This window comes from Culex pipiens, unplaced genomic scaffold (assembly GCF_016801865.2).
Source record: "Culex pipiens pallens isolate TS unplaced genomic scaffold, TS_CPP_V2 Cpp_Un0004, whole genome shotgun sequence".
Classification (NCBI taxonomy): Eukaryota; Metazoa; Arthropoda; class Insecta; order Diptera; family Culicidae; genus Culex; species Culex pipiens.
Genome location: NW_026292821.1, coordinates 217,305 through 229,954, shown reverse-complemented (window position 1 = coordinate 229,954; position 12,650 = coordinate 217,305). Strand labels below are relative to the sequence as shown.

Sequence of the window (12,650 nt, the reverse complement as noted above, 5' to 3'; positions counted from 1 at the left end):
CGATCGGAGAACTTTTTTTTTGGTTTAGGCTCTTTTCAAATGGAATTGCTGTATATATATATATATATATATATATATATATATATATATATATATATATATATATATATATATATATATATATATATGAGATTTTTCGCGCCAACTAGCAGGCCCCGCGGCTTTGCCTTTCGACTTAATATATTAAATGTGAAAATTAATACGTTAAGGCCAATGTCACGCCCCTCGCTCAAAACCATTTGTGCCAGAACTCCAAAACAAGAAACCTCCTTATAACGCACCCCCGGTTTAAACTTAAACTACAAAATAACGCTCCCCAATTTGCGCACTCTCCTCGTTTATGTCCCAAAAAAATAATAGCGCTAGTGGGGGTTTTAGTTTTAGTGTAGTATGAACCGACAACTTGAGAGGCGTACAAAGAGACATACCAATTTTGTGAACAGATTTTAGCACCTTTTAAGGGGGATTCTGAGAGTGCAATTATAATGAATAATACAAAGTTTATGCGATTTTGACAAAGAACTTAGTCCTTTGTCGTGAAGCGATTTGTGTCGCCTTTCAAATGCCATATATATATATATATATATATATATATATATATATATATATATATATATATATATATATATATATATATATATATATATATATATATATATATATATATATATATATATATATATATGAAAGCGTACAATGTATTTTCTTAGAGATAATAGAAAAATGTTTATGTCAGGGACACTCGGTAAGGTACTGTTTAAAATTTTGTTTGATGTTTATGTCGCTCAGCACATACACAATTTCAAATTACTACAAAAAGTTAAATTAAAAATCACCAATTTTTTTTTACCGTGTATCATTTTTTTTCAGTGTAGTCCATATCCATACCTACAACTTTGCCGAAGACACCAAATCGATCAAAAAATTCCTTCAAAAGATACAGATTTTTAAATTTTCACATATCATTTTTGTATGGACAGCTGCCAAATTTGTATGGAAAATTATATGGACAAACTAATGATGCAAAATGGCTTCTCTGAGCATACCGAAGGCACCAAAAAAAATCGAATGACCGAAATCTCAGAGAATTGCTCTAATACAAGGTTAATGATTTTTGACGGTTTCGTAGACGGCGTGAAATTCGTGAAATTTATCAATTTTCTCGAATCATTGAATGCAAATATGGGCAAAAAAATAAATAAAAAATATATATATTGAAATAACAAGCCATAGTTTCAACATTTGCATGGAAAAAGTGTTTTAAATGCATTTTACACTAGTTCAGTAGTTTTGCAACCATTAGTTTTCAAAAAATTTAAGATTTGACGAAAACAAAAATTTTAGCAAAAAAAAAAACATTTTGCGATAACAAACATCGAATTTTTTTTTTGTGCTATTTTATTTGAAAGCCCGATCAGAAAATTACATCTTAAGGTAAACTTGTCATGTTGCCAAAAACATGAAGATGACATGTTTCCAGAACGCTTGACTTAAGAGATGTAGAAACATAAAATGTAACATGAGTTACTCTACGAAACATCAAAAAAATATCAAACCAAGTTGACATTTTGAACTTAAAAATATCATGTCATGGTACCGAAAAATATCATCCAGGAACATGAAATAATCATGGCCAATTCTGCTTTTTCCTGAAAAAATTGGTGCGAAAAAATATCATCCAGAAACATAAAAAAATCATGACAGGTTCAGGTTTTTGCCTGAAAAAAACTGTTCGTAAAAATATCATCCAGAAACATTAATGTATCATGAAAAGTTGTGATTTGTGAAGAAATCTTACAAATCCATAATTCGCAACTTCCCATGATACATTTTTATTTTCAGATGGTATTTTTCGACAGAAAACTTAAAAGGGTTTATTTTTGAAGTAAAAGTGCATCGCGCTATCTGAACTGAGTACACCCTTACCAAAAATCATGATTTTCTGAGTTCAATATCCCACTTTTCATATGATTAACCATTTTTATGGTTGTAGTACCTGAACTCAAAAAATCGTATGAAAAGTGGGATATTGAACTCAGAAAATCATGATTTTTGGTAAGTGTGTAAGCCCAATGCACTGTTTACAAAAAATAGTCAGAAGAAGTTTTTTTTATGTCAAAACTGTCATCTGAAAACATAAAAGAACTATGAAAACAAGTGATATATTGGTGTTTTTTTTCTGAAAATATATAAATGTACTAGAGTCTAACTTATTTACATAAATTGATTGTTTTGTTTGATTTGGGGTTAACATTAATAAGCATGGGTACCATAAACCAGATGACTTTGATTGAAGATGATTTTGCAAAACGAAAATATGTCTGAATACGAATGAAAAAAACGTGAATCATACAACTGGTGTAAACGTCTTATTGAAATGCTGAATTGCATATTTTTAGATTACTTTTTATTTTTGCCAATAAATAATTCTAGATTACTTTTTCAAAACCACCAAAGCGCCATGAGTTTCCTATTTACATAGGACCTTTTTAAAAAGTAAGCGAGAATTACAATTTGCAAGAAGTTTTTCTCAAAAGTAGTTTTAAGGGTAATATCTCAAAAATTAACACCATGAATGTTTTCAATTAAGACCCATTATCTTTTTAAAAAAAACGGGAATTGACATGTATTGAATATCCAATTGATAAAAAGTGATATGTTCACATAACAATATTTTTTAACATACTTTGTAAATGATCTCTAAATCCATCCAATCAATTCCCTATGATGAATACTATGATATGATGATGGTTGTCCAGAAATTGCTGTCCTGTGAAAGAGAAGAGAACACAAAGTATCAATTCTAAAATGAAAATGTAAATCATTTTTGTAAAGATACTCCGCCTTTACAATAATTATTAAATGTAACTTCTACAAAATGTAAGCAAACAATACTTATCTGAATAAAAACGAGAATTCCGTTGTCGAAATGACCGGATTTGTCCAATGCAAATGATGGCTACCGGAACGATGGAGGCCCCAAAATCTTCCGGTGGAAGATGGTGCTGCTAAATAGGTAGGACCCGTTCCGCTGGAGACAGTTACAAAACGAAGCTGCTTATTAGATTGCACCGTTTTGCCTCGTCCTCCTTCAGAGGCTGAAAATAAAAAAATATTTGAACCGGGCTTTTGACGGAGGGGACAAGGTGCAGCAGAACAAAAACATTGGGGGCTGTGATAAATAAATAATACCTTGCGACTGCAAAGCTCCTCTTCCGCGAGATGCATATGTCAACAGGCAAAACTAGTACCGTCTGCCACAGGAAGAATCTGGAGATTGTAGAGCTTCCGTAAAGCTGAATGATGGTGGCCATACCGGCAACGAGGATTCCTCTTCGGACTTCTTCTGTGACAGGTGCAAAAGTCGATCGCGAAAAAACCTCCTCCAAATTCTTTTGCAAACCACATCCCCCACATAAACAAACTAATACACACGCAATTACCGACATAAAACACATAAACAAAAACAGCACAGCCTGCCGGGTTCACTCCGCACCGAATTGAAGCCTCAGTTTCCATCGGTGGCCAACTCTGGCGGTGGTGAATCTACTTAGTTTGCCTTCTTCTAGTGCAGCGATTCTCAACGGGGGTACCGGGGCTACTTGATTTACATGGTAGGGGGTACCAACCTAGAAGAAGGTTGAGAATCGCTGTTCTAGTGCACCAAAATGGTGTATATATATATATATATATATATATATATATATAAATATATATATATATATATATATATATATATATATATATATATATATATATATATATATATAAGTTACGGCCTGGCACCCCTAGCCGTATTGCACCAACACTTGCAGACTTGTCATACGAAGCATTCTTTCTGAAATAATAAAGCAGTCAAGTTTCATCCTTCAACCAGTGCAGTGCTGAAGTTAATCGTCCGAACCTCCCCACGGGCCGGGAAGCAGCCAACATGGCCCGCTTCCCGGGAACCCCGTACATAACTGGCGCAGTCGGTCGTCTCGGTGAATTACCGAGACTTAAGGTAAGTAATTATTAAGTTTTAGTACAATAAATGTAGGGCAAAAAGTCTGGTTCACCAGCAATTTCCTGTGTCGATATTGCGAAATCGTAGTCGACACAGGCTATAAGTGTTTAGCATAGGGCAAAATTAGATTTTGCAATAAATTTAGGGCAAAAAGTCTGGTTAACCAGCAATTTCCTGTGTCGATATTGCGAAATCGTAGTCGACACAGGCTATAAGGTTTTAGTATAGGGCAAAATTAGATTTTGCCGTAAATTTAAGTGAAGAAAAAAAACCCCCGCGTATGAACGAAGACGATATGTGGATGATACGATGGTCAGCAGAAAATGCTTTGAAACGGTCGTCACCGCGTAGGAAAGAAGACGATATTTGAACGATACGATGGTCAGCAGAAAATGCTTTGACATGGTCGTCGCGCTGACGCGATTGCAACGAAATATCCAAAACCAAAAGAGTTCTATAAAAATTAAAAATTAAAAATTAAAAATTAAAAATTAAAAATTTAAAATTTAAAATTTAAAATCTAAAATTAAAAATTAAAAATTAAAAATTAAAAATTAAAAATTAAAAATTAAAAATTAAAAATTAAAAATTAAAAATTAAAAATTAAAAATTAAAAGTTAAAAATTAAAAATTAAAAATTAAAAATTAAAAATTAAAAATTAAAAATTAAAAATTAAAAATTAAAAATTAAAAATTAAAAATTAAAAATTAAAAATTAAAAATTAAAAATTAAAAATTAAAAATTAAAAATTAAAAATTAAAAATTAAAAATTAAAAATTAAAAATTAAAAATTAAAAATTAAAAATTAAAAATTAAAAATTAAAAATTAAAAATTAAAAATTAAAAATTAAAAATTAAAAATTAAAAATTAAAAATTAAAAATTAAAAATTAAAAATTAAAAATTAAAAATTAAAAATTAAAAATTAAAAATTAAAAATTAAAATTAAAAATTAAAAATTAAAAATTAAAAATTAAAAATTAAAAATTAAAAATTAAAAATTAAAAATTAAAAATTAAAAATTAAAAATTAAAAATTAAAAATTAAAAATTAAAAATTAAAAATTAAAAATTAAAAATTAAAAATTAAAAATTAAAAATTAAAAATTAAAAATTAAAAATTAAAAATTAAAAATTAAAAATTAAAAATTAAAAATTAAAAATTAAAAATTAAAAATTAAAAATTAAAAATTAAAAATTAAAAATTAAAAATTAAAAATTAAAAATTAAAAATTAAAAATTAAAAATTAAAAATTAAAAATTAAAAATTAAAAATTAAAAATTAAAAATTAAAAATTAAAAATTAAAAATTAAAAATTAAAAATTAAAAATTAAAAATTAAAAATTAAAAATTAAAAATTAAAATTAAAAATTAAAAATTAAAAATTAAAAATTAAAAATTAAAAATTAAAAATTAAAAATTAAAAATTAAAAATTAAAAATTAAAAATTAAAAATTAAAAATTAAAAATTAAAAATTAAAAATTAAAAATTAAAAATTAAAAATTAAAAATTAAAAATTAAAAATTAAAAATTAAAAATTAAAAATTAAAAATTAAAAATTAAAAATTAAAAATTAAAAATTAAAAATTAAAAATTAAAAATTAAAAATTAAAAATTAAAAATTAAAATTAAAAATTAAAAATTAAAAATTAAAAATTAAAAATTAAAAATTAAAAATTAAAAATTAAAAATTAAAAATTAAAAATTAAAAATTAAAAATTAAAAATTAAAAATTAAAAATTAAAAATTAAAAATTAAAAATTAAAAATTAAAAATTAAAAATTAAAAATTAAAAATTAAAAATTAAAAATTAAAAATTAAAAATTAAAAATTAAAAATTAAAAATTAAAAATTAAAAATTAAAAATTAAAAATTAAAAATTAATTTTTTTTTAAAAACTTTAAAAATTGAGATGTTGTGTAATTTTATTGTAATCCATTATTACATGGAAATACAAAGGGTACAAGTGAATTGTAATCGAGGATTACGTAATCTTAGATTACATTCAATATAAATATTTATTTTTTTTTCATGTTTGTAATTCAGTATTACAAACTTGAAAATTTGTAATTTGAAATTACGAACTAGCTTGACAATTTTTCACCATTGTGTTTTCACATTACTTTTAAAATTCCCTAACCCAAAAAAAAAAAAAAAAAAAGAAAAAAAAAATGGACGGGCAATTGTTACAAAGCATGATGTATTTTTTTTTCCTGAAATTAATTCTGTTTTCAACAAATTATCCGAGGTCGATTCGCACAATATTATCATATGGTCGTGTTGCTCAATTGGAGCCCCAATTTGAAGATTTTCATTGGCATTTTTGTTAAACATTTTATTTACTAAATGTAAGCTATTTACTTTACTTTCATCCGCCTTTTACTTTTACAATAAGTATCAAATACACAAAAACAGCATCATGACTACCATAACGCTGAAAGAGAAAATGCACCTTTGTTTGACGATGGAGGAGTCGTTATATTGGCATTATCTGTGTAACATTTTGTGTACTTGTTGTAAGTTGTCTATCTCTACTGTTATCTGTCTTTTACTTTCACTATAAACATCGAATATTAACCAATATTTTTTGATCCATAGAGAATCAGGATGATAATCACGAGCCGAAACCGAGGACTGGCAGGCAAACAGCATCGAAAAAAAAAAAATCAATAGCATCTTCATTCCTTTCTTTATTTGATATTTCTAACGCTTTTTACTTTTAGACTTCCACCATATTCACTCAACACCCGCTTGGTAACCACGTCTAGGGAAAGCAGCAGACGTGCAAAACAACCAGGCTAATTTCTCCCCAATGAACCTAACCAGCGTTGGAGAGGTAGTAATGGATATGAAGAATGAGTTGTAATTGTAAAATTTGTAATCATTGTGGCGTTAACGAAAAGAACAAAAAAAAAAGGGTTTTATGCCGTGATTGAGGAGAGAGCAGACATAGCTCAACCTCAACCCAAGTGCTTTTGTCCCTTCCAAAAGCCTTAGCCTGCGAAAATTCTGATGGATGCTACTAAGAAACTGTACACCGAATATCGCTGTTAGAATTAAGTTTGGTAGGACAAGTTAGCAAGAAATCGTTTAAATCAAACCAGAAAATTCTCATAATTCTTATGAGCCTGAGCCGCATTAACCAAATGCTAGGAATGTGATATCCTTGATACGTCAGGAATCCTTCCTGTTGCCATCCCGGGGCTCCAGACAACTAGATTTGTGAGGCCCTCGACACGTCAGGACTCCGTCTAGCCTGGAACAGTCATTGGGAATGTGATGTCCTCGATACGTCAGGCATCCGCCCTTGGACGAACTCCGCAGCAACTCGAGCACATCAGTGGAACTCAGAAAAAAAAAACTAAAACAGTTTTTTAAAGTCGAATCGAGACGATTCGAGTCTAACGATGGGGTAGTTACGGCCTGGCACCCCTAGCCGTATTGCACCAACACTTGCAGACTTGTCATACGAAGCATTCTTTCTGAAATAATAAAGCAGTCAAGTTTCATCCTTCAACCAGTGCAGTGCTGAAGTTAATCGTCCGAACCTCCCCACGGGCCGGGAAGCAGCCAACATGGCCCGCTTCCCGGGAACCCCGTACATAACTTATATATATATATATATATATATATATATATATATATATATATATATATATATATATATATATATATATATATATATATATATATATATATATATATATATATATATATATATATTATATATATATATATATATATATATATATATATATATATATATATATATATATATATATATATATATATACATATATATATACATATATATATATATACATATATATATATATATATATATATATATATATATATATATATATATATATATATATATATATATATATATATATATATATATATATATATATATGAAAGCGTACAATGTATTTTCTTAGAGATAATAGAAAAATGTTTATGTCAGGGACACTCGGTAAGGTACTGTTTAAAATTTTGTTTGATGTTTATGTCGCTCAGCACATACACAATTTCAAATTACTACAAAAAGTTAGGTTTGTTTTGAGATATATTTAGCATATAAATTCTTAGATTATGTCAAAATTTAAAAAAAAAAGTGCACTGAAGAAAAATAATTAAAAGAAAAGACAGCTTAGGCTCACTTAAAAAATTACAGCAAATGTCAGGTGAATAGGGTTTATTAGTTTTTCCAAGCATTACAAGCAGTTGTTATGCTAAAGAAACATGATAATGGTTCAATTATATCTTCAGGTAATGCAAATTTTGCTCCTTTAGGTAGCTTTTTTTAAGCATTAGGCTTAGTGATTTTTCACGCTCCAAAATTGAAAATTTCACGGGGACCTCAACTTCAAAACACCAAATTTCACGCAAATTTCGCGGAACTTGAAAAATGTTAAAATAATTCTGAAAATTCTATGTTTAAATCACAGAAACTACTTTTTATGCTTCATTATGTATTATTATGTAAAAAAATCTTTACTAAATTTGAATGCGACAAAAAAAATTCTTCCAATTTTCAAAAAAAATCCTCCTGGTTATTAGCCCATCCAATAATATATATATTTTGAAACAAAATGTAGGGCACGCGTATTCTCATTTACTGAACTGCTCTTTTAATATTCGACTAACAAAGCTCAAATGATTTCGCTGATTTGCTTCTGTTATATCATTTTACATTTTATCGAATTTCATATCAAAGCTAGATTTGTCCAGTCAAAATGAGTAAAATAAATTGAATTTTCTGCGTCATTTATCCCATTAAACATATTTTTTAAGGGTTTTAGCTCATTTGTCAAAAACTAAATTTATAAACATTTTGCAAAAATAATATAATTTTTAACAAAATCGAAATTTTTATTCTAAATGAAAACAGAAAACAAAAAGGAGTATTTATCAACTTTCAAGGGAATCATCCACCCTAATAAACAAACATCGTTAAAATTGAACAGGCCCAAAAAAAATGTTATATTTTTAAAATATGATTCCAAAGATAAAAAAATAATCCTAATTTTATTTTGAATAAAACAAAGCTTGATTCTTTTAATTTCTTTCAAAACTATACCTTTCAAATAAAATAGCACAAAAAAAAATTCGATGTTTGTTATCGCAAAATGTTTTTTTTTTTTGCTAAAATTTTTGTTTTCGTCAAATCTTAAATTTTTTGAAAACTAATGGTTGCAAAACTACTGAACTAGTGTAAAATGCATTTAAAACACTTTTTCCATGCAAATGTTGAAACTATGGCTTGTTATTTCAATATATATATTTTTTATTTATTTTTTTGCCCATATTTGCATTCAATGATTCGAGGAAATTGATAAATTTCACGAATTTCACGCCGTCTACGAAACCGTCAAAAATCATTAACCTTGTATTAGAGCAATTCTCTGAGATTTCGGTCATTCGATTTTTTTTTGGTGCCTTCGGTATGCTCAGAGAAGCCATTTTGCATCATTAGTTTGTCCATATAATTTTCCATACAAATTTGGCAGCTGTCCATACAAAAATGATATGTGAAAATTCAAAAATCTGTATCTTTTGAAGGAATTTTTTGATCGATTTGGTGTCTTCGGCAAAGTTGTAGGTATGGATATGGACTACACTGAAAAAAAATGATACACGGTAAAAAAAATTTTGGTGATTTTTAATTTAACTTTTTGTCACTAAAACTTAATTTGCAAAAAAACACTATTTTTAATTTTTTTTTTTATTTTTTGATATGTTTTAGAGGACATCAAATGCCAACTTTTCAGAAATTTCCAGAATGGGCAAAAAATCTTTGACCGAGTTTGAATCACTACAGATTTTTTCAAAAAATCGAAATATTGGTCGCAAAAATGTTGCAACTTCATTTTTCGATGTAAAATCAAATTTGCAATCAAAAAGTACTTTAGTGAATTTTTGATAAAGTGCACCGTTTTCAAGATATAAGCATTTTAGGTAACTTTTTTGAAAATAGTCGCAGTTTTTCATTTTTAAAAAATAGTGCTCATGTTTGCCCACCTTTGAAAAAAATATTTTTGAAAAGCTGAGAAAATTCTCTATATTTTGCATTATTGGACTTTGTTGATACGACCCATAGTTGCTGAGATATTGCCATGCAAAGGTTAAAAAACAAGAAAATTGATGTTTTTTTTTTTAACCATTTTCTAATGTCGATATCTCAGCAACTATAGGTCCGATTTACAATGTTAAAACATGAAACATTCGTGAAATTTTCCGATCTTTTTGAAAAAAATATTTTCAAAAATTTAAAATCAAGACTAACATTTCAAATGGGCGTAATATTGAGTGTTTGGCCCGTAATCACGCACCAAAACTGTCCAGGCGCGCTTCTGCACCGTACACTTTGCGCTGCTCTTCGCGAGCAGGCCAACACTTCGCGCACTGAACTGTCCGTTTCGCGAAGTGTCCCGAACCTGATCAGACCGGATCCTTCAGATCCGGTTCGAAGGACCAAATGTTCGCGCGTGTGTTCGGGAGATTTCGGACGCAGTAAAACACCGTTTTTAAACTACGCGAACTAAAACAATTTTATTGCGCGAACAGAAAAACGTTTATTTTAAAACGCGTAACCGTCTGGCGTAGTCGGCAGTTTATTTCTAACTATAATCTAAAGGGGACAGTACATGAGAAGCGAGCCGGGGGGGGATCAACAAGAGCGAGGATCACCTCTGCTCACTCTGCTCATCTCAGGGACAGACAGGGACAGAATAACATTTATTTGTGGATCACAATTAGGCTAGTAGAATTGGGAAATTGATCTCTCGCGCGATCAGTAATAAAACCAGGGTATTCACCCGCTTAATTCTACAGTAGTTCATAACATTATTTTTATTCCTTTTTAAGTTTGATAAGTTATTTTATGAAAAATCGTTACATTTTCACACAAACAAAAAAAATCACGGGATTTCGCGGAAAAAGCCAAATTTCGCGGATTTCACGCTGTCCGCGAAATCGTGAAATTTCACTAACCCTAAGCATAAGCATAAGCATAAGCATAGGTGCCCACCCGCAGTTGCTACTCCGTTATTGACCAGGACCTCCAGAAGTTACATCCACGAGCCGTGGAAGATGAGTGGGTGCTATCTTTCCTCGCTTCGCAACTTCTCAAAGGCCCCTATCATGCTGATCAATACCGGTGCCGGCCACGACCAGTGGTAGAGTCACGGGGAAGTGGATGGGAATGTTAGTCCGATACTTGAGTGATAGAGACCGCCCAATCGACTGCTTCTCCGACAAAGTATCACATGAGATTTGAGGGGGTTAGTAGATGGGTATGAGGTCAGGATTCACGAGTGGCAGTGATGTGACCATGAGCATTTTGTTTATCGGTTGAAAATTTTAAATCTTAGGCAACCGACTGCGGAAAGATAAATAATTGATTATTTAAAAGTGTTTTAATCGAACGCGTGCCAACCGAGCAGTAGTGCTATGGGCTGGACTTGTCAGTATATTTTACTGTTTGTACAATTTAGATAACGCGAGGAAATTTCAAAAATAGTAAATAAAAGACGCTTTACTCTTAATAAAATCGACAGTTTGATGAGTTAATACTAAAACTGTCAGCTGGGATAAACTATTACGATCAACGAATATAAACGAAAAAAAAAAACAGGTAATCACGTAACCGATTGTAATGAAATTTAAGCAATAACTTAAACGAACTAAACCGGCGGCGTGCCTTCTAATCAACGATGATAAAAGAAGAACTTATGAAGAATAAAATATCAAATAAAAGGCTCCATCAAACACGTTGCAGAGTAACCACGAGGTCCCGCTGCTTACAATCGAATCAAAAAATTCAAAAACGAATGATGACCCTATAACGATGATTTTCAATGAGATGTTTTTTTTTTTTTTTTATTTATTATAGAGATTTTACACCATTGTGCATTCGTCTCTTTAAGGTGGATAGTAGAAGAGGAAAGTTTACAAAGTTTTTGATCACTTGTCTGGCTATATTTCAATAATTGATACCATGCCTTTTTTCTAACGATTTCTGTCTTAGTTTCAAATATTTACGGGCAAATTTGGATCTTAAATTATCAAGTTCTTTGCTTTTTTCTTCGTCCTCTTCCTTCGAGGATTTAACCGTTAACTCATAACACTTATTGTAATTATATTTTGCTTGTATGGCATCTTCGTCTTCTTCATCTGTTGTTTCTTCTTCAGCAATCTCTCTTCGTTTTGTTCTTAAGTCGTAATCCGCGTCCAAATATGCTTGCAAGCGCTTCCGGGATTTGCGAGTGTGCTTAGAAAGCACGGTCTCGAATCCATCGTTAGATTCTTCGGCAATTTCACTTGTTTCCATTGCATTTTGGTCTGGTTTACTGTTGTTGCTTTTTCTGCTGCTGCTGCTGCTGCTGCTTGGCTCAGGTTCAGTCGGTGGTTTACTGCTTTTTTGGTTCACCTTTTTGCTCGAATCCCCACATTTTTTGTTCTTTGCTTTGAGTTTGCAAAGTGATTTTTTGCCTATAATCGTCACTGCTGCAGCAGCGTTGTTTACAGTGATTGATTTCGGCGTTGGCTGTTTCAGCAACATCCGCAAGGTCCGAACTCCATTTGGGATCCCTGGGAAGAAGTTAATCCAGCGGTCGTTGGTGATGGTTAAAATTTCGC

At 29.9% G+C, this 12,650-nt stretch overlaps 1 protein-coding gene and 1 long non-coding RNA gene across 6 annotated transcripts in view; one reads left to right on the top strand and one right to left on the bottom strand.

Annotated features, from left to right (window-relative positions):
* The window catches only part of LOC120431258 (uncharacterized), a 127,014-nt gene that overhangs the window by 41,612 nt on the left and 72,752 nt on the right, over nt 1-12,650 (bottom strand). The gene's annotated exons all lie outside the window — the stretch shown is intronic.
* On the top strand, nt 3,755-7,524 carry LOC120431252 (uncharacterized). Its single transcript, XR_005607838.2, has 2 exons — nt 3,755-4,003; nt 6,731-7,524. It is a non-coding gene; the product is annotated as an uncharacterized LOC120431252 (long non-coding RNA).